We start from the raw sequence: 19,913 nt of genomic DNA on the forward strand, positions 1-19,913 counted from the left end.
TCTCCCTGTATCTTGGTATAGACATGTCTGTCTCCCTCTGTCTATTCTCAAACTCTCTTTTATAGAACGTTTGCTCATTTGTGCACAAAGTGGATGGCTACAAAGGCCTCTTGAATTCCTACTCTTCATCCAAGTCTGTGGAAAGGACCTTGAGGCTGCCCTACTTGTCAGAGTGTTTTATGAGATTTTCCTCTTCTGATTATTTGATTATATAAACACATTTTGGTCCCACTGAAAAGGAGATCTGGGTCTTACTAGGTTTGTGCATTGAACAAGCAGGAGCCATAATTTTTTCTCCCCAGGTTGTAAGGAGACCTGTCCTTCTTTTAAATATAAATAAACTAGTCTCTTTGAGGTGGAGATTCTAAAGGAATTTTGAAGGAGTCCATAAAACCCATTTGCTTTTATATTTCTCAGGGTCGGATTGATAAAATAGTCATTGAACACTTTCCTATATACCAGGCTCTCTTGTGGGGGCTAGAGAAACAGATGTGAACCAGTCTTTTAGGAACACACAGTCTAGATGGGAGAGTTTCCTGAGTAATAGAGAGGGTTGTTTACTTGTCTACGTGTTTTAACAAAGGGAAGTACATACTATGAGAATAAGCCATTAGTAATCAAGGAGGGCTTTATAGAAATGGTGATATTTGATCTGGGCTTTGAAGCATGAATAAGAGTTTTCTAGGAAGAAAAAAGTGAAGGGCATTCTTTGCAGAGAAACTGACACAGAAGGAAAAAGCAATTTGGAATATTTAGAACATAGTGTGTATGAGGATGGGGCTGGAAAATTATGTTGGAGCACAAACCTGGGGGTTTGAATGCTATGATGAGGGATTTGGACTTTTTCCTGATGGCCATGTGGGGTCATGGAAGAGTTTTAAGCAGAAGTGTGATAGAGTTAGTGTGGGGGATGGAAGACAAGTGTTCAGACTGGAGGCCTGAAGACTGGGGAGGAGATTGAGGCAGTACTTGAAGTAAGAGAGGGTGAGACCACAGTGATAATATTCCTCCTCATTAATGAACTTCTACTATATACTTAGCATTTGGTGAGGTATTAGGGATATGAGGATGCATAAGACATGGTTGAGTTGGAGTATCAAGGAACTTAAAATTGAGAGGGGATATTAACACATTGACAGGTAATTTCTTCATAACCCTTTATATGCTAGGACAAAGGAAATAACAGGGGGTATGGAAGCCCAGAAGAGGAGCCTAACACAATACAAAAGGAGACCAATCAGGGTGGGTTTCTTGAAAGAAATGAAGCTTTAGTTGAGCTTGAAAGGCAGGCCAGAGTTATCTAGAGCCATAGTTCTCAAAGTGTGGTTCCTAACTTAGAAGTACTAGCATTGCCTGGGAAATTGTGAGAAATGCAAATTTTTGTGACCCATCCCAGACCTACTGAATCAAAAATTCAGTATTGAGGCCCAGCAATCCGTGGTTTTTTTTTTTAGTTTTTTTTTTTAGCTGAGCCATCCTGCCACCTGTTGGCAGCTCAGCTAGAGCTGGGAATCGAACCAGTGACTCTGTTGCTCTTGAGCGAGCTCTTGACCAACTGAGCCACTCGGCTGGCCCCCAGCAATCTGTGTTTTAACCAGTCTATTGATGTATGATTAATTTTGAGAACCACTGAACTAGGCAAGGGAGGGAGGAAGTTGTCCTAGGCCAAGGAAGCAGGTATGTGAAGTCATGGAGACAGCAGATGGCCAGGTGGGAACATTCTTCAGAGGCTGGAGGGCAGGGTCACTGTGTGGATGGGCCACAGGAAGATCCTGGAAGTCAGGTGGGGCAGATGATGGAGGACCTTAAATATCAGGCAAAGGAATGTGGACTGTAGGGAATGTGAGGCCACAGAAGGGTGTTACAGAGGAGATAGGCATGCTCAGATTTCTCTTTAGAATCGGGTATGAGGTCGGCATATGCAAAGTAGGTACTCAATCAGCATTTATGGAACTGACCTGGGAAGAACCGAATCGTCCTCTTCATCCCATGACTGTGCTCCAGATCAGGGAGGAAAAACAACGACTTGTCTCTTCTGCCAACTCTGTTCCATTGGTGGCAGCTGCCTGAGTGCTGTGTTGAAAAGGATCCTGAAGTTAAGTCTGGGATGTGGAGAAATGAGGGCTGTGACTAGGTAACCAAATTTGCCATGGACCTGAGCAGTCAGGAGAGGAGGATAAGGTGGCTCATGTGCTGCATGTTAAATCTGAGTTGCTCCTGTCAGATAATTAACAAAATGAAAACAAAAACACATGTGATCCAGAACTCATTTGAACTCAGGAAGCCCAGCCTTGCCCCTAGCCAATACCAGCTAGAATCAATTCTAAATTATGTGGGGTAGAGTCGCTGAGGGACATGGACTGCACGCTTCTTCACGTGCCCCGCAATGTAAACACCTCCTATTTCTTAACACAATGACTGAATTTCTACTATTATGCTTTTCTATAGGGCCAGACAGCTAAAGTCCATACAGAACTGAAAATATTACAAGAGAAGAGAAACAACTCATCATGAGCATATCATTCAGGCAACAATTTCAGTCCGTTACTGCCACATGCAAGACCTGACTCTTAGGAGTAGGAGAACATACACTGCTCTATAAGACAACGCAATATTAAAGAAAACTTTCCTATCCAATGGTCCTCATGGCACAGGAGTCCGAAGGAGGTGGGGAACAGCTGGGGGAGGCCTGGAGCACAGCCCAAAGAGCCCTCCTCTGTTGCAAAATGGATTTGAAGACTTGTATTTCATCTTTAAAATTTATGCAGTCTTAAAATTCCACTCCATAATATGCAACATCTGGGTTTGTTTTAATGTAGATATTCTTGACATCAAATAGTATTTAAATTACTTACCAGTAAGTGAAAGGGATGCCCCAGGTAGAGGTGCGGTGTTTGTCATGTAACTTTGCACAGTGCCCTGGAGGCGGGGAGAAAAGGCTGTGGGAAAGAGCAGGAAAGCCTGTTTGACCAGCTGTGTGACACTGGGTACATTACTTCACCTCTCTGAGTTTGTTTCTTGTCTCCGAATATAGGATAAAATTGAAGGCAAGAAGGAATAAAATAAATGGAAATGTGTAGCACAGACCTTGGCATATATTAGGCCCTCAGTACATTTTACTTAAATCCCCACATCAAGGAGCCTGAGTCATGTTTACGGCGGTATAATCAGTCTTAACACACCATTAGGCCTGGGGAGAACGGGACTGTGAAAAAGTCATTGTGGATTTTGGGGTCATCTCCACCATTTCCTCTCACTGTAAATTGCTGGGATATTGCAGTAAGAATACAAATGAAGGAAGGGTTCATCCTACTGGGGAATCCAAGATGGTTCAAAGAGATGGTGTTGGAGCTGGACCTTGCAGGGTGGGCAGACGTTCCACAGGCTCATGGCTGGATCCTAGATGGTGAAGAATTAAACTTAAGACTCACAAGCAAATTTGGGTCGGAGCCTGGAGGGCCTAATCTTCATTAAGGAGTCGAATTTGTATTTAACTGGCCATAGGGAGCCATTGAGGACTTTTGAGTGTAGAGGAGTGACATGAGAATTGCGCATGAGAAGCATCATTGAATATAAGCCTTCTGAGGACAGGGTCCCCCATCCCCCCTGCCCCCCATGTGGTTCCTGCTGTGTCCCACAGTATCTGGCACAATTAAGTGTTCAGTAACTGATAACCTAGTGACTGAATGATTGCATCACTCCAGCAACTGGTGCTTGGGGTAGATTGGAGAGGGCGCTCCTGGAGGCAGGGGAGCCAGTTCAAGTCCCATGAGTGCTGGTCCTCAAGGGTTGGCAGTGGGATGGGGTGCAGGAACAGCTGTGGGGAGTCTCTGGGACGTGTCCCTTCCCCTGGTCTCTGCACCTCCTGTGGAGCACTGACCATGCTTTGAATTCAGGGAAAGTTTCAGGGCAGCATAATTCATCCTGACAGCTCTAGTCAAATGTTTTTCCAGAGCCTCTGTCCCCCTCTGTTCCCCATTCAGATGGGAACACAGTCTGGCACGCTCTAGAGAGGAAATAGTCATTTGCATCTGAACATGAAACAGCATTTTCTGAAGCTCAGGGAAGGGCCCAGCTGGTGTGAGCTGGGTTTGCTCACAATTACAACCAGCTTGTTTCAATTTGGAACTGGGGGGTGGGGGGAGTTAGGAGTGGGACTTCATATGCCGGCTTCCCAGCGGGAGGACACTCATATCGACTCAAACACACACGTGAATGCAACAAGCCTGCCCTCCTGGCCATCTTGGCTGAGGGGTAGGGAGAGGAAGGAAGGGAAAGGGTTGCACCCGTGCATTTTTCTCAAACTCCAGGGGTGCAGCTACTTTTGGAAGTTCAGTAAATCCATTGGGAAACATGGGGAGTGACTTGCTGGTCCCGGAGCCGTCTTACAAGGTTGAACACCAACTATGTATGAAGCATTTTGCCAGATGCTCTATTTTAGTTTTCTGTAGAAGGCAGGTGGGATGGATGGGATGCTGGAGAAAGAAGCAGGCTGTCTGCCAAGGCTTTATATTGTTTTGAAAAATGATAACGGAAAGTTGAAAAAGCCACTGGGGGCGAGGCTTCAAGGAGACTCATTAGACATTTTCTGCCCCAAGTGAGATTCAATTTTATCCTGCTGTGTAATCCCTTCAAATCAAGGCTGGATACAAATGTATACACACATGTAAATAAATGCTGTTTTTCCCCCTCTCTTACCATTTTCTTTCCCTCACCCTTTTCTCATGTCCACCCCTCTTTTAATCTCCTCTTTTGATTATAACAGGCCAGCTGCTGCCTGCACTGGTTGGCTTGTCCCTGGGTCCTCTCCCTGCAGTCTCTACGGCCTGTGGTCTGTATTTGTACACCAGTGCAGAGAAAGGGGACTCTGAGCCCTGAAAGAGCAGGGCCGATGGTGAAATTTTTGAGGCTGTAAAGGGACACAGTGAAGAGACAGCCCTCTCACAGGGGAACTGGGCAGTATGATATTCTGGAAATGTCTTAGGTTTTAAAATTGTACAGCTGTGCATTTCAGTCCTAGCTGTACCATATAATAGCTGTGTAAGCTTAGATAAGTAACTGCTTAACTTTCCTTCCCCTCCATTTCACCACCTGTGTGTTGGGTGCAATGACCTCGAGCCCAGAGTTTTTGCAGGAACAAAGTGAAACGATGTATGTAACAGCGGACTCACCTCACATATAATGACAATAGCTAATGCTTATCTAATACTTACTAGGTGTAGTTTTCCAATCACTTTGATTAATTAACTTATTTGATTTGCACAATAACATTAAGAAGGACAACAATTACCCTCATTCATAGGTGCAGGGAGGTTGTACCACTTTTCTTCGTAAGTGGCAAAAGCAGGATTTGAACCCAGACCGTCTGACTCGAAGTCAATACTTATCACCCCCACTCAATGCTACCTTTGGCCACCACGGTGTACACAGTAATAGGTGCTCAGTGCTCCTTGGTCTCCCACCCCGAACTACTTTCTTCAAGGAGCCAGAAGTCTTGCAGCAAGTTCTCTGGCAACAGTGGAACAGTCCTCTCTGTTAATTAGGTGTTTCATTTTACTGCCAGCCTTTTGTTTCCCCCCTGGAGATCTGGCAGTATTTCCAATAAATTGTGTTTCAAGGAAAGCAATAGAAAAAGACAGTGCGTGGCTCCCAGGTTGGGGACTGCAAGCTTTCTTGCGGCAGGGGAGAACAATCGAGCCATTGTCTGCATTAATAGGACTTCCTGGGAAGGCAGCTGTGGGTCTTGCTCCCCGGTTTTACTTGAGCAATGACCAAATGAGAATGCCTTTTATTCTCCTTCCCCTTGGTCAGTAGCATATTTTATTCTCACACAGATCACTCCTTATTCCCACAAAGGAAATTAAAGTTTTGGTTTTGGACTAACTATAGGGATGTGGCAAGGGTTTGCTTGCATCTAAAGAGGACTGAATATTTTGCAAGACCTGCTGTTGTGGAACCAAGAGTTTCCTTCTGGTAAGCACGCTGGGATCTTCTTGGGCCCCATACCTCCATCTCAGAGATAAGCCCTAGCATTCAAGCCTGCATTGCTCAGTACTGCTTTATTCAGATGTAGGATGATCCAGGTCCAGGATATTCAGAACTTTGCCCTCCGATGGGGTGTTTAAGTCCTCACCAGCAAGGAGCAAGAGAGAGGCTTGGGGTGGGGTGTAGAGCTGAGGTGGTGGAACTGGACATGGCCTCAGAGTGATCCATATTTGAGTCACAGTCCTACCACACATCAAGCTGCGAGATCTTGGCCAAGAAGCTTACCTTCTCCACTGTAGACAGTGATATGCCCCCCCACCCAGTCTACATTCCAGTTCCATGACATGATTGGTGCTCTCATGACAGTGCTGAACCAGTGCACATGTGTCTCTCTATGGAATGCCACTTCCCTTCTAGTCATTTTTCTCATACCTACCTCATCTTCCAATCTCAGTTTAAATGTTGCTCGATTCATGGCAGGTGTTGAATATAGTACTTCTTTGTAGGAGACATTTGTCTTTTTTTTTTGGCTGCCCAGAGTTTTAACCCTTTTCCTCCTTCTCTAGCTTATCAATCTCGTTAGAAGGCAGAGTTGTTTCCCACTAGAGAAGCTAAAAAGCAAGACAATCTCTTTCCCAGTGTTCCTTGCATGTAGCTTTTGCCAGCCAGATGAAGTCACCTAGACTTTATTCAGGTCCTAGGGAGGAACTACAGATACCAAAGATGACAGCTTGCATAGTTGTAGCCTCTCTCATTTCTGCAGCTGATTGCAAGGGCATGGTTATATAATAATAAGAGTTTCCTTATTCCACTACAAAACTGAGGTCCCCTTTACCTTATTCGGCACCTTAAGTGGTCATTATGCTTTACCTGATTGTGTGATCCTAACCTTCATTCTTAGAGGATTGAAACCTATAGTAGATTTGAATGTATTGGGTTGCTATGGTCTCCCATTGACTTTTACCACGAGTCATGTTAGTTCGTGTTGCAGGAGCACAAACCAGCCAGTTGGTAGTCTTGACTTCTGGTTAAACGAACTGCTGCTGTGTCCCCTGGTAGAAATATTCACTCCTTGGGAAATAAGACCTCTAAATTGTCAGAGCCCAAATTCATAGCAATGAGAGTAAAATGTCTGTCAATGGGCCTTGAGAGTTAATGGTGAGAGAAGCTCTTCCCATCTCTTCATTCTCACACCCAAGTATCCCAGCAGTGGGAAAATAGCATCAAAGACGTTGTAGTTCAGAACATATACATGCATCTTGTGGCATGTTATCCCAACCTGGCAAGTACTTCCATCTAGCAAGCATTATAGCTGGATCTTTACTAGATCATTCCACCATTCTACCTGTCAGGTGTTTGCTTCTGAGTGATGAAGTTCATGATAAGACTCATGGTCATGACAGCATTGCCCTACTCTTTATTTATAAAATTAGTTCCTTGGTTAGAAGCACCATTTGTGGGATTCCATGATAGAGAAGAAGGCGTTCTTATGTCTGTAGATAGAGATGCTGTCAGAGACATTGTGAACAGGAAAGTCACGTCCAGATACATTTCGGTATGAGTTCCAGTGAGGATACATTATTGCCCCCTACATGATCAGACCAGGAAGCCGAATGCTGTCCCTGGAAATGACGCCATGCCTGAAGCTTAACAATGCTCTTTGCTGTTTATGGGTTGGACTCTCATTCCTGGGTTCAATAACAGATTTCTTGTACCAAAGTCAATATGGCTATAGCACTGCTAACCTCCATCCCTGCGACTATTCATAAGCCCATTGAGCAAGCGTCAGGGTGGCTGGGGGCAGAAGCTACCTAACCAGACCATAGGACATCATGATTATCTGGTTATTGAGCGTTCCTTTGCCATGATAACATATTTTTCTGTAGACACACAGGCACAAATAGCCTCATGATCTGTGCCCGTTCCAAGAGGTCCACTCCCAAACTTCCTTGCTGCCATTCTCTAATCTTGTTCTTTCCAAGACCTTGCCCATCTAGCCATTTTGATCATCCTAGGCCTCCTCAGAAAGCTCCAAATAACTTGGTGTAACTCTAAACTTGGTGAGAGGAGGATCTGTTTTGGCTATTCAAGTGCCACTTAGTATAATATCTAATTGATGGAGAACCAGGAGGTAAAGAAAAAAAAAGGATTGATTCTTTTCCTTGTCCTTACCAGCTGAGTTTCCCATCCTAGCACTTGGGTTTCCAGAAAGGGCAAAAGGCCAAGCACATGGAAAACTCCAGGCAGCCCAGCAGGAGGCAAGTGAGTCATTTACTTCTTGAGGAATTAGGTTCAGTAATGTCCCATCAATCGGCTTCATCAGGAAATGAGCTGTGTCACCTAAGTAAATTTTCCAATAACTGAAACTTACCCTTTCATGTGCCAAAACTCGATTTAATCATTTTGAATATAAGTCTTTCTAAAACCAATTACATGCTTCCTTGCCTGTTTCAGTGGAGGATCCCGCCCTTATTCTAACCTTTTCTTAAGGATATGGTGACCATTCATTTATTAGGTTCTAATTTAAGGAAAATAAGGGGCTATTTGCCCAATAATGAATTTCCCTATCCTTGTTGTGAATTTTGAGTTATTCTGTCTATTGTAATAATCTTATTTGTTTTCAGCCTCACTTTCTCACGGTTTTTGGTGGCTGTGTGACAAGCTAGATAAGAATGGGTTCTGGAGTCAAACCTGAATTTGAATTCTAGCTCTTGCACTTATGGTCTCCGGGTTCCAGTGCCCTCATGTGAAATACAGGTATAATTTACTTCTGATCATGTGTCTAAAACTTCCTGCCCCTCAGTATCATTGTGAGGGCCAAGTACACAATGAAAGTAAAGACCCAAATGCTGTGAAAGCACCTAACACATTGTAGCTGCTTAGTAACAAACAATACTTCCCAGTGAGTGGGTTTACTTCTTGCTCTGCAATTTTTTAACCATTCCAACATGCTATGTCTAGTCTACAGAGAGTCATTTGTGAGCTTCAAGGGCAAGGTTGCCACTTTCTTATTCACCCCATCACCAGACACCTAGCACCTAGCACAAAGCTGGGTACAGGCCAGACATTGGGACATGTCTTTCTCACCATCACAAAGAAGCATGCCAGCTCCTCAGGGGAAGTGAAGCTTCTCCTAGGGGAAGTTCTGCAATCAGTTTTGCATGTGGAATTCCTGGGATATGTAGCAATTCTGTATACTTTGGATTTTTAAGTCTTTGGCATGCAACAGTCAAGTTCTACCTCCAATGCCCTACCTAAGCTTTTCTATTTAGGGAGAACTGCAAATGTATCACTGCTCAATTCTTAGAGAAAGGGAAAAAGGGAAGGAGGTGTTTTTATTTTTATTTTTTTTAACTAAACTATTTATAAGTTCTCAAAACTGCAAACAAAAACCATGGAACCTTCCCATGCTCCCCTACCCAACACACACACACACACACACACACACACACACACACACACACACACACACACACACACACACTTTTTCTTTCCCTCATAAGCACTTTGCCCTGCATGCAACTGGTGAGGCATGAATGGCAAGTGGGAAATTAGAAGTGAGAGGCATGCCAGTTATATTTCTTTTTTAAATTTTGAGTTCTTGGAGCCAAGACCAAAGCCACATATTGACAGGGTAGGGCATGCCTCTGACAGCAACCTCCTGCCAGGCTTCTGGAATGCTGATTCTTCTTGTGCAATGAAGACCTCTCCAGAGAGAAGAGAAGGGAAGGGAAGGGAGAGGAAACTGTTGCTATTCACTAAGCACTTAGTATGTGTCAGGCTGTATATACATTGTTTCATTTAATGCTGACTGTAATCTTGTGGGGTACATATTGTCATCTACTTCTTGCAGAATAGGTGAACAGTTTGAGAGGTGGAATAATTTTTCCAAGTAAGTACAGTTGATATTGAAGAATTTTATTTGGCAGGCGATAGAATATAAGTAGGTGTCTACCTTGAGATACTCTCTCCCAATATCCCTATCCTATCCCATCCCACAGAGGGCTAGGAAAAAGAAAAAGAGGTATGCAAACTCTGATGTAAGCTATTTAAAAATTTTTTGATGAAACCTCAAGCTTGGTATCCTCAAGTACAGGAATGACAGTTGTCACCATCTATTCATATATTTAGCACTTTACAATTCACAAATGTTTTTCCCGCCACCCCCTTCTTTTGTTCTCTTTTCCTTTCTTCTATGATAGCTCCATCATTATATCTATCACACGAGCTCTCTAGCTTCAGTTCTACCTTGAAGATGGGCATAATAGTTTGTGCTCTACCTGACACTTAGTAAATTTGTAATTACATAATGATTTGTACAATTATGTGTTTCCTACCTGTCTCCCCTGCAGAGACCTCATAGGTCTTACTCACCATTGTATCTCAAGTTTCTGTGTTATACGGATTTTTAGCAGAATAGGACTTGAATCTGGGTCTAAGAATTGCTGCTAGGAGATGGGTGGAAAGTAGAAACAATACACTTAAAAACAATAAAAAATGAGAGAAATAAATGATCTGAATGATGCCAATGAAGAACCCAAGTTACAAAGCTGATGCCAGGGCAGGCTGTCCACACCTGCTCAGGTTTTGATGTTTACTCACAGTTTTTAGTTTGGCTGGGCAGTACAGGGTGGTGTAAAGATCACCATGCTTGGAGTCTGGAAGTCATATGAACCAGTACCTCAAGTTTTGTTTCATCTGAAAATTTCACCGGAATGCTTTCTATCTTCATCCATATGACTAGTATCATTGAGAAATCTGTTCTGAAGGAAATCATTGATGGTCAGAGGGCTCTGTCCATCCAAGAACAGCATGGATAAGGAAAGTTGGACATGACAGCCACAGCTCTCTATGGACAAGCGGAGAAAATGCCCACTGGAAGATTTTGGGGGAGGCGAGGTTGACAGTGTATCTAGATGTTGCCAAGGAACTGGGCAAATTCTCTCAAGATGCCTTTGTACAACATCTATGGAATGTTCTGGATTTGGTAATTTAGCATTTCAACTCCATTAGGAAATGAGGCTAGTTTGGTGTGGTTCCCTTTGATTCATTACTCTCCTCTTTTTTCACCCCACACATACTGGCTTGATAATCTCTTCTTTAATTATTCTGAGGATTGTTTTGAGATAATTTAGTCACAAACATATATTAAGCATCTGACCAGAGCCAGACACTAGGTTGTTCCTATTATCTAATTCAGTTCTCCCAATGATCCTCCTTGGTGGGCACTGGTTTTGCTCTTATTTTAAAGATGAGAAAACAGAAACTTAGAAAGGTTATGAGATATGCCAAGGTCACATGTGTGCCTTCTAGAATTTGAAGCCTGTCATCCTGGAAGAGTGAGGGAAAGGAACCTAATATCTCTTAGCAACCATGTGCTGGACACCTGCTGAGTTTTTGACAAGCCTAGTCTTGTTTAAGATTCACAACGTAATGAGGAGGGGGCACTGTTAGTGTCTCCATTTAGAGAGGGCTAACTGAAACACAGAGAGGTGAAGGAATGCGTTCATAGTCATGGAGCTAGTAAGTGGGAGCAAGTTCAGACCTCTGGTCGTATGCCACAAAGCTTGTCTGTCCTTTAGTCACTATGTAGAGCTGCTTCACAATAAGTGTGCAGCCCATGCTGGGGCATCCATTTGAGGACTAAGGAAGCTGGAGAACCTGGGAGGTTGCAGGGTGCAGGAGGGTGTGGCAGCCTCTAGAGCCCTGGTGTCAAGACCAGTCAGTGTCTGCGAGCTTCCACCTATTGTCCCTCTGCTGTTTTGGAGCTCTCAATTTTGTGTTCCTTCCCAGCTAAAAATAAGGTTTTGTTTGCATTTGGGGCAAAGGCCCTGGGGGCCCTCCTGAGAAAATCCTCAGAGGAAACAGGACGCAGAGTGGACTGCAAAGGCAGGAACGTCCACTCCTCAGCTCTGAGAGGCTGGAAGCACGGAGCGGGAAATGGCACTTCCCCTGTGTTTTTATGTTTAGCTGGGGTTTAATTAATAACCGGGAAACAAGTCTATAATTAACTCGATTTCCCTTTTGGCCAGCCAAGGGAATAATAATAAAGCTCCTTTTTAAGTCTGCTGTGTTGCTGGAAAGGATGGGAGGGAAGTCGGGCTTCAAGCGCTGCTTGCACAATAATGAGGGCCCTGCATAGCATTCATTGCGCCCTCCCCCTGCAAATTGTATTATCTATACCAGATGTTGCATTAAAAGAAGAATTACTATACTTCAGGGCTCAAATTATATGTGCCTGATTTATTGCCTTGCCTCAGTTTTAAATGCTACCTTGCAGAACGCTGATAAATGATAGCTTATTATTTTGCAGAGGGCTTAGGGTGATGACGATATCAAGGGCAAGAAGGGGTTAACTCTTTCCAGGCTGACCATTTGGCTGGTCATTTTGCTCTCCTGAACATTTCAAATCTCCCCACGCCTGCCCCACCTACCATTTTGGTTGATTTTACTTTTCAATCTCTAAAGTGACATGGCCAAGACCTTGTCTTGGCTTCTAAGACATCTTGTATGTCAAAGATGAAGCACCAACTTTTAAGGGTGGCATTCAAGACTTGCTTTTGACTTCCCTTTCCAGTCTCCCATTGTTCCCCTTCCCACGTGCTCGGCACCAAAGTCCTGAATGAGCTGGCTTGCACCTCCCTCCCCAGCCTCACTTCTTGTCCCTCTGCTACGTTGCGTTTCTTCTAGCTCCTTGGGCACCCAAACTCCTTCCTGCTTCTGGAACTTTGCACATGCTGCTCCCCCTGCCTGGAAGTCTCCCTTCCATCCTTCATTTGGTTTACTCATCTTTCTTGTCTCATTATAACTGTCATTCCCTGAGCTCCAATATTTATTAGATACCCCTTTCTATTCAGGTTCATGGTGCTGTGCACATTGCCCTTCTAGAGCTTTCCATAATGTAAACTCATTCATGTATTCGTGTGATTATTTGCCTAGTTCCTCCACTGCACTATGAGCTCCGTAAGGTCAGGGACTGAACCTGTTCGTTCAGCGCTGTAATTCCAGAGCCTAACACAGAGCCAGACACAGATCCACAACATGTTTTTATTGAATGAATGAGTAGGTGAATGCTCAAGCTGCCCGCCCACCCCGTTCCTCATCCTGCTGCTTCTCTTGATTCCTTCTGCTCTGAAAGAATCTCTTCTGCATCTATTTGTGGGCCCACCTTGCCCCTCACAAAAGCTCTGTCACTTACTAGCTTTGTGACTTTGGGCAAGTTACTTGATCGTTCTGTGACTCAGTTTCCCCCATATGGAAAATGGGGTTAACAATAGGTTATGCATTTCATCTAATTTGATTTTAGTTTGGGCTTTTCTCTGGCTCAGCTTCCTTTGGCTTTGATTTGGCCTTTCTCAGCACATGTGGCTTCAAAGTGAACACAGGTCAATCAAAAAGAGGGTTCCGTTAGACAGGTATGACCTAGTGAGCATGACAGCAACCATCTTCAGATGTGAGTCAAGCAAACATGTCTATACCAGCAGTCAGGGGAGGCAGATAGGGCGACTTCCTGGAGTCTAGTGGTTCAGTTCAGTCCAATAGACTTTATTGAGCATCTGTTGATTTACAGGACTATGGGAGGGTGGTTGGGAGGATTCAGTGTTGGGTAAGACCTGGTTTCTGCTCTTGTTAAGCTCAGGGTAAAAGGGAGGCATGAAAAGTTAATCAGGAAATGGCAATGGGGTGTGCGGTAGGGGCTGTGGGAGCACCAAGAAAGGGTAGCTGACCCAGACTTGGGAAGCGGCTCAAAGGAATTGATACTTCAGCTAATTCTTAGAAAATGGAGATGACTTTGCCGGGCACTGAACCGGGGACAGAGTGTCCCAGGCAGAGGAAACAGCATGAAGAAGGTCCAGAGGTGCTGGAGAACAGGATGTTTGGGGGCCATGGTTTATATAAGGACTCTGTGTAGTTGGAGTAGAGAGTGCCGATAGGTGCAGAGAGAGAGAAGGCCCAGGCCTCAGAGGACTTCACATGTCATGTAAGGAGTTGGGGTTGTGTCCTTTAGCTTATGGGTAGCAATTGAAAAGATTTGGAAGAAGAGAAAGCCACATTCATCTCCAGATGCTATTCAAAGGCATTATGAGGCGACACTGGGGTTCATAATCCTGTTAGACTAAGAAGGGGAACAATGCATGCTTCCGCTACACACAGATCCAGCTCAGCGCTGCAGAGATGGGGTCCAGGTTCCAGGAACGCTTGCCTGGATACCACATGGACGCCCTGGAAGTCACCAACCTTTAAAACCAAGGTTTTTAAAGATGTGCCAGCTCTCCAGGCATGGATGGAGCTGCCTTCCCTCATTTCAGTTCTGCTTTAATAGGTTCCAGGGGGAGTTGCAGATTCATGAGAGAGCAAGGCAGGTGGAGGGGAAAGAAGGTAGCTTTTGTTGAGGGGCTACTCTGTAGGAACCTATTTAACACATGCCTGGAATGAATATTTTCTGTTTTAATCCTCCCAACAACCCTGAGAAGTAGGTATTATGACCCCGGATTTTAAAGATGAGAAAACTGAGTCCTAGAGAGGCTAGAAAATTTGTCCAGCTAGTACTGGCAGAACTTTAGTCTGTTTACTCCCAAACTCTTGCTAATGCTACTTTTCCCAGCTGTTTGCTTCACATAGCACCAGAGGAAGGTTATTCTTTGGTACGTGTGTTATTGTTCTATTAGACTGTGTCCAGCGCTGGGTGTTTCACAGATTAGGTTCTCCATACATGCTTGCTAATTGGCCTGGTATCCTCTAAACGCACAATGAATCCGTTAGTCACTAGATGGCATTATGGATGTACAATATGGAGTGAAATTAAGAGTTACATATGATTTCATTCACCCAGCTACTCACCCTCTCCCCTTTCTCCCTTTCTTCCTTCCTTCCTTCCTTCCTTCCTTCCTTCCTTCCTTCCTTCCTTCCTTCCTTCCTTCTATCCTTCCTCCTTCCATCAATCATTCACTCATTCACAAAACAGTTATTAAATGACTCACATGTACAAGGCACTAGGCTGGGAACACTGAGGTTAAAATCTTAAGTTGATCATTGTTTTTGGCACACCATGGGGGAAGGGTCACAGTGGGTTAAACCCTAAGCACACATGGGCAGCCCTTCACTCAGTCTGGGAGTCAAGGAAGACTTCTCTGAAGCTGAACTAGGCTTAACAAATGAGTTGAAGTTTACTTAGTATAGAAAGGGAGAGAGAAATGTACTCTCAGCAATGGGGCCAGCATAAGCACAGGTCCAGAAAAAGCAAAGTGAAGGGCTAGAGTTGGGGCTGGAGAGAGGAGGAGGGCCTTGAAGGGCAGGCTGAGGACTGTGTACTTGCCCTGAGGTCTTCAGAAGAGTCCATGAAAGATTTTAAGTGAATCAAGAATGCCAGAGAGGAGGGATTCTTTGCATTGTCTGTTTTGATCTTTAGAAAGATTATTTTGGTTGCAAAGAAGAAAATGAAAAACTGGAGATAAGACCAGCTTAAAGGCGGCATTAATCCAGGGAAGAGGTAATGGTGGTCTTAATTATGGCAACAAATATGGGGATGGAGAGAACTGGACAAAATTTAAAATGTTAAGATTTTAAGGAAGTAGAATTGAGAGATCTTGGTAACTAGTGAAGATGAAAGGGTTGATGATGATTCCCAGGTTTCTGGTTTGAGTGCCTAAACAAGTGGATGTGACAGTCACCGGGGTCAAGAATATGAAGGGGAGGAGAAGAGTTTGAAGCAAGATGATAAGTTCAATATTAAACATGCTGAGTCTGAACTGCCTCTGGCACATCCAGGTGAAGCTGTCCAGCAGGCAGCTCCATGCATAGGTTTGGTGCTTAGGAGAAGGCTCTGGATTGGAGAGACAGATTTTTGGAGGTACAAGCATATAGATGGTCTTTAAAAATATGGATTTGAGTGAGTTCCACTAGGATAGTGTTTGAAGATTCTTTCTTCAACTGAATGAGCTGAGAATTGGAGGGAGAACCTTTAGGGATCTCAGCAGTTAAGGATCAAGACCTGAAAAGCTGAGTCTAAAAGGGTGGGAGAAAACCTCTATGAAAATAACATCACTGGATCCCAGTGGGGAAGACCACTGAGAAGATTTGGTCAGTAGTGGCAAAACCTGCAGAGGTCAGGAAAATAGGGACTCAGATGTATCTATTGGTTTTAGCAAATAATATAGGTAAATACAGTTTCTATGAAGTGGTGAGTGTAGAAGCCAAGATATAGTGGCTTGAGGAGTGGTTAAGAGGTGAAGAAGTGAAGGCAGTGAGTGAAGATGCTATTATATGAATCTTGTGTGTGAAGGAAAAGAGAGAGGTTAGGAAGTAACTCCCTAGGAATATGGAACCACATGGGGGGTTTTAAACTTAAGAATAGAGAATCTTGAACACATTTGTGAAAACATAGTGAGTAAAAAGGAAGAGGCTGAAGATTCAAGATGGAGAGCAGGTGTAGCTAAATTTATAGGTGGCAGGTAGATTGCGGTAGATGGAGGTAACATTTGCCTGATGGAGACAGTTTAATCCCAAGAAAATGAGAGAGAGAGAGAGAGAGAGAGAGAGAGAGAGAGAGAGAGAGAGAGAGAGAGAATATAAACTAAAATGGCATAATATAATTCCCTCAGCTACACCTGTCTGAGGCTGAAAATTAGCCTTGGAATTCTGTTGCAAGTTTTTGTAGTTTGTTTGTCTACTCCTCTATCCATTAACCTAGTTTTCAATCACTCACGCCCTGGAATCTACTCATTCACTGGTCTGTCTGTGATCCATCCAGCTTGGCAGAACCAGTGCTCATTCTCATGTGTGAAATCAGTCATTCTTAGCTTATCATTTTTGTTTTCTTTATAAAGTCCCCAGATATATTTTCTTTCCAGGTATTGTTAGAGATTGAATAAATGAATGAATAAACAAATACATGAATGAATACTCCCTCCAGATCTCTGTCAATTGAACCGTTTGGCAATTATTTATTAAGCAACTGCTATGTCCAAGGTACTGGAAAGGTGCTAGGGCTACAGTGATAAACTAAATGGAGCTCATAGAGCTTGCTGCCTGGTCAGGGATACAGATATGAAAATAGGTGACTGAAGTACAAGATGCTAAATGCTATGATTAGATCATAGGGCTGGGGACATAAACTCTACATGGCGGGCTGGAGATGGCTTCCTAAAGTGGATGACTAACCCAAAACTTGAGCATTCCAGGTTAAACCAAGTTGACTATTACATTTTGGACTATTGTTTTATGAATGGAAAAATCATAATATTTCTATCAGAATCTGTTATAATTATGAATATATGAATGAATAAATGAATGATTTCTTCCATCCTATTCACAAAATTTATAGCCACCTATTTTGAACTCTTGCTTCCCAGAAAGTGTCAACCTTTAGTAACCAGCTGTCCAGTGTCAGGGGATTTTGTAAATAGTGAAGTGTTCTAATTCCAGTCTGTTCCTTTCCAATATGGGTACATTTCTGGTGAAAAACTTGTATGGCTCCTCATCTGACTGTGATATGTATTTAAGGCAAGGCACTTGAACTTTGGGTGCGGGGGACCTATTTTCAGCTGAAGAAGGTAGCTTCTTCTCCATGACCAAGGTCATTTAAGTGACTTGAAGGCTTGTGTGAACCCTATTAAAATGATTGTTCATGGAGGACGGCTTGCTGGGAAATTGTGAAAATGATTGGGAGGGAACACCAGTTCTAACCGCCCTGCACCAGTCTTTTGGCCAGGCCATTCAGAAACCAATTCTTCTACTTCTGCAAATCTCCAAAGGAAATAGAATCTACAGCTTTAACACACATCCATTATGGTGATTAGAAATTATAAAAGTCAGAAAATGCTTTGTTATGGAAACGAGATTAATTGATGCCCGAGGACCTAAAAGTGAAATTCTTGCTGTTCACTGGCTACTGTTCATGGAGTCTATTATGTGTCAGTCTGGTGAGGTGACTGGCCAAAAAGTAAGGGGCAGTGCTGAATGAAGGCTAGAGATAGAACCAGCCAGACCCATGTCCCAAGCTTGGCCACAGTGTCCTGGAGCTGCGGGGGCCATTTTGAAATGCTCTGGTGACACTCTTATCATTCACCACGCACTTAGAGAGGAAAACATTTTTACTTAGCACAGAGAAAAGACTCTCAACAAGCAAGAGTTATCCACCAATCAACAACGGTCTCCTAAAGGTTTATTGGGTGCTGTTTGTTGGGGTAGTACAAGAGAATTAGAAAGACAGAGAAAAATATTGCACAAAATAATCTTGAGAATAATGCTATCTTAAAAAAATTGGATACATTCTCCACAAGTGATGCTACTGGGATCGCCTTGAGACTTGAGCAAAGGTAGCAGAAACCCCTGTTACAGGCCTTGGATTTTGTGGATGGATTTTGGTGATTTTCTCATTCTTGTTCACAGTTGTAACTTTCCCATTATCAATATGGATGTGCATAAAGATCATAAAACAATATGAAAGAGCCATCATCTTTACATTGGGTCGCATTGTACAAGGAGGAGTGAAAGGACCTGGTTTGTTTTTTGTTCTGCCGTGCACGGACAGCTTCATCAAAGTGGACATGGGAACTATTTCATTTGACATTCCTCCTCAGGAGATTCTCACTAAGGACTCTGTGACAGTCAGCATGGATGGGGTGGTCTATTAACTGGGTCCAGAACGCGACCCTGGCCATGGCAAACATTCCCAACGTGGACTCAGTAACTCGTCTTTTGGCCCAGACTACCCTGAGGAACGTCCTGGGCACCAAGAACCTTTCTGAGATCCTCTCTGACAGAGAAGAAATTGCACACAACATGCAGAGCACCCTGGATGATGCCACTGATGACTGGGGAATCAAGGTGGAGCATGTGGAAATCAAGGATGTGAAGCTCCCTGTCCAGCTCCAGAGGGCAATGGCTGCAGAAGCAGAAGCATCCCGTGAGGTCAGGGCCAAGGTCATTGCCACTGAGGGAGAAATGAATGCATCCAGGGCTCTGAAAGGAGCCGCCCTAGTCATCACCGAATCTCCTGCGTCCCTTCAGCTCCGGTATCTTCAGACACTGACCACCATTAATGCTGAGAAAAACTCAACGATTATCTTCCCTCTGCCCATAGATATGTTGCAAGGCATTATGGGGGCAAAAAAGTGAGGCATATAGGCTAACAGAGATGAGCTCTTCCCTTCCAAAGGTGAAGTGGGGGACCAAATCATCCTTTAACCCACCCCTAAGGAGAGAGTAGGGTGGGAACCTTGACTAATCTCCCTCCCTTTCTTTTTCCATATGTTGAGTGTGATGTTCTTAGAATGTATAGTGATCCTAGGATCCAACACATGAAGATAGTTAGCTTGTAAATACGTGTGTGAGAGAGATTTATATAAGATAAGATAATCTCTTCCTCTTTAAATATTTAAAAGTGTATTTTTAGATCATTATTTAATAGGTTAAATCCCCTTTTTTTGATTTTTTTTTGGGGGGCTCTTTTTGGACTTGCATTAAATCACTCTATACCCTCTATCAGGAACTAAGCCAAAGGCAAGAAAATAGACTCTGACAACCACCAGACACCCTGGATGGACAAATGCTTTGCAAAAAACAGTGACTTATGCTACAACCAGCTTCTCTGGGCCATATGTGCCTTACTTCTGGGGAATCTTACTTAAGGAAAATCTCCTAACATCCGTTTACTTTCTATACCCAAGCCACGTTTAAAATAATCTTCGCCTGAGTCTAGGTATTTTCTTGCCAATACCTACCAGCTAATGGAAGTGATCAACATCAATGAAAATGATTACCCTAACCTTTGAAAGACTTTTAAATCCCCTATCACAGAGGTTCTTTTAAAATAGTGTGAGTGTTTTTTTTTTTTGTGTGTGTGTGTGTGTGTTTTAACTTCTTTGAGCTTCTTTATGAGTAAACGATTCCTCTGTGGTCTGTCTTTCAAACCAGCTAAATACCTG

At 43.5% G+C, this 19,913-nt stretch overlaps 1 pseudogene; it reads left to right on the forward strand.

Moving 5' to 3' along the window:
• Nucleotides 1–16,450: 16,450 nt before the first annotated feature.
• Nucleotides 16,451–19,104, forward strand: LOC109372603 (erythrocyte band 7 integral membrane protein pseudogene; annotated as a pseudogene).
• Nucleotides 19,105–19,913: the final 809 nt, after the last annotated feature.

Source organism: Hipposideros armiger, unplaced genomic scaffold, assembly GCF_001890085.2.
Source record: "Hipposideros armiger isolate ML-2016 unplaced genomic scaffold, ASM189008v1 scaffold_647, whole genome shotgun sequence".
In the NCBI taxonomy this organism is placed as follows: Eukaryota; Metazoa; Chordata; class Mammalia; order Chiroptera; family Hipposideridae; genus Hipposideros; species Hipposideros armiger.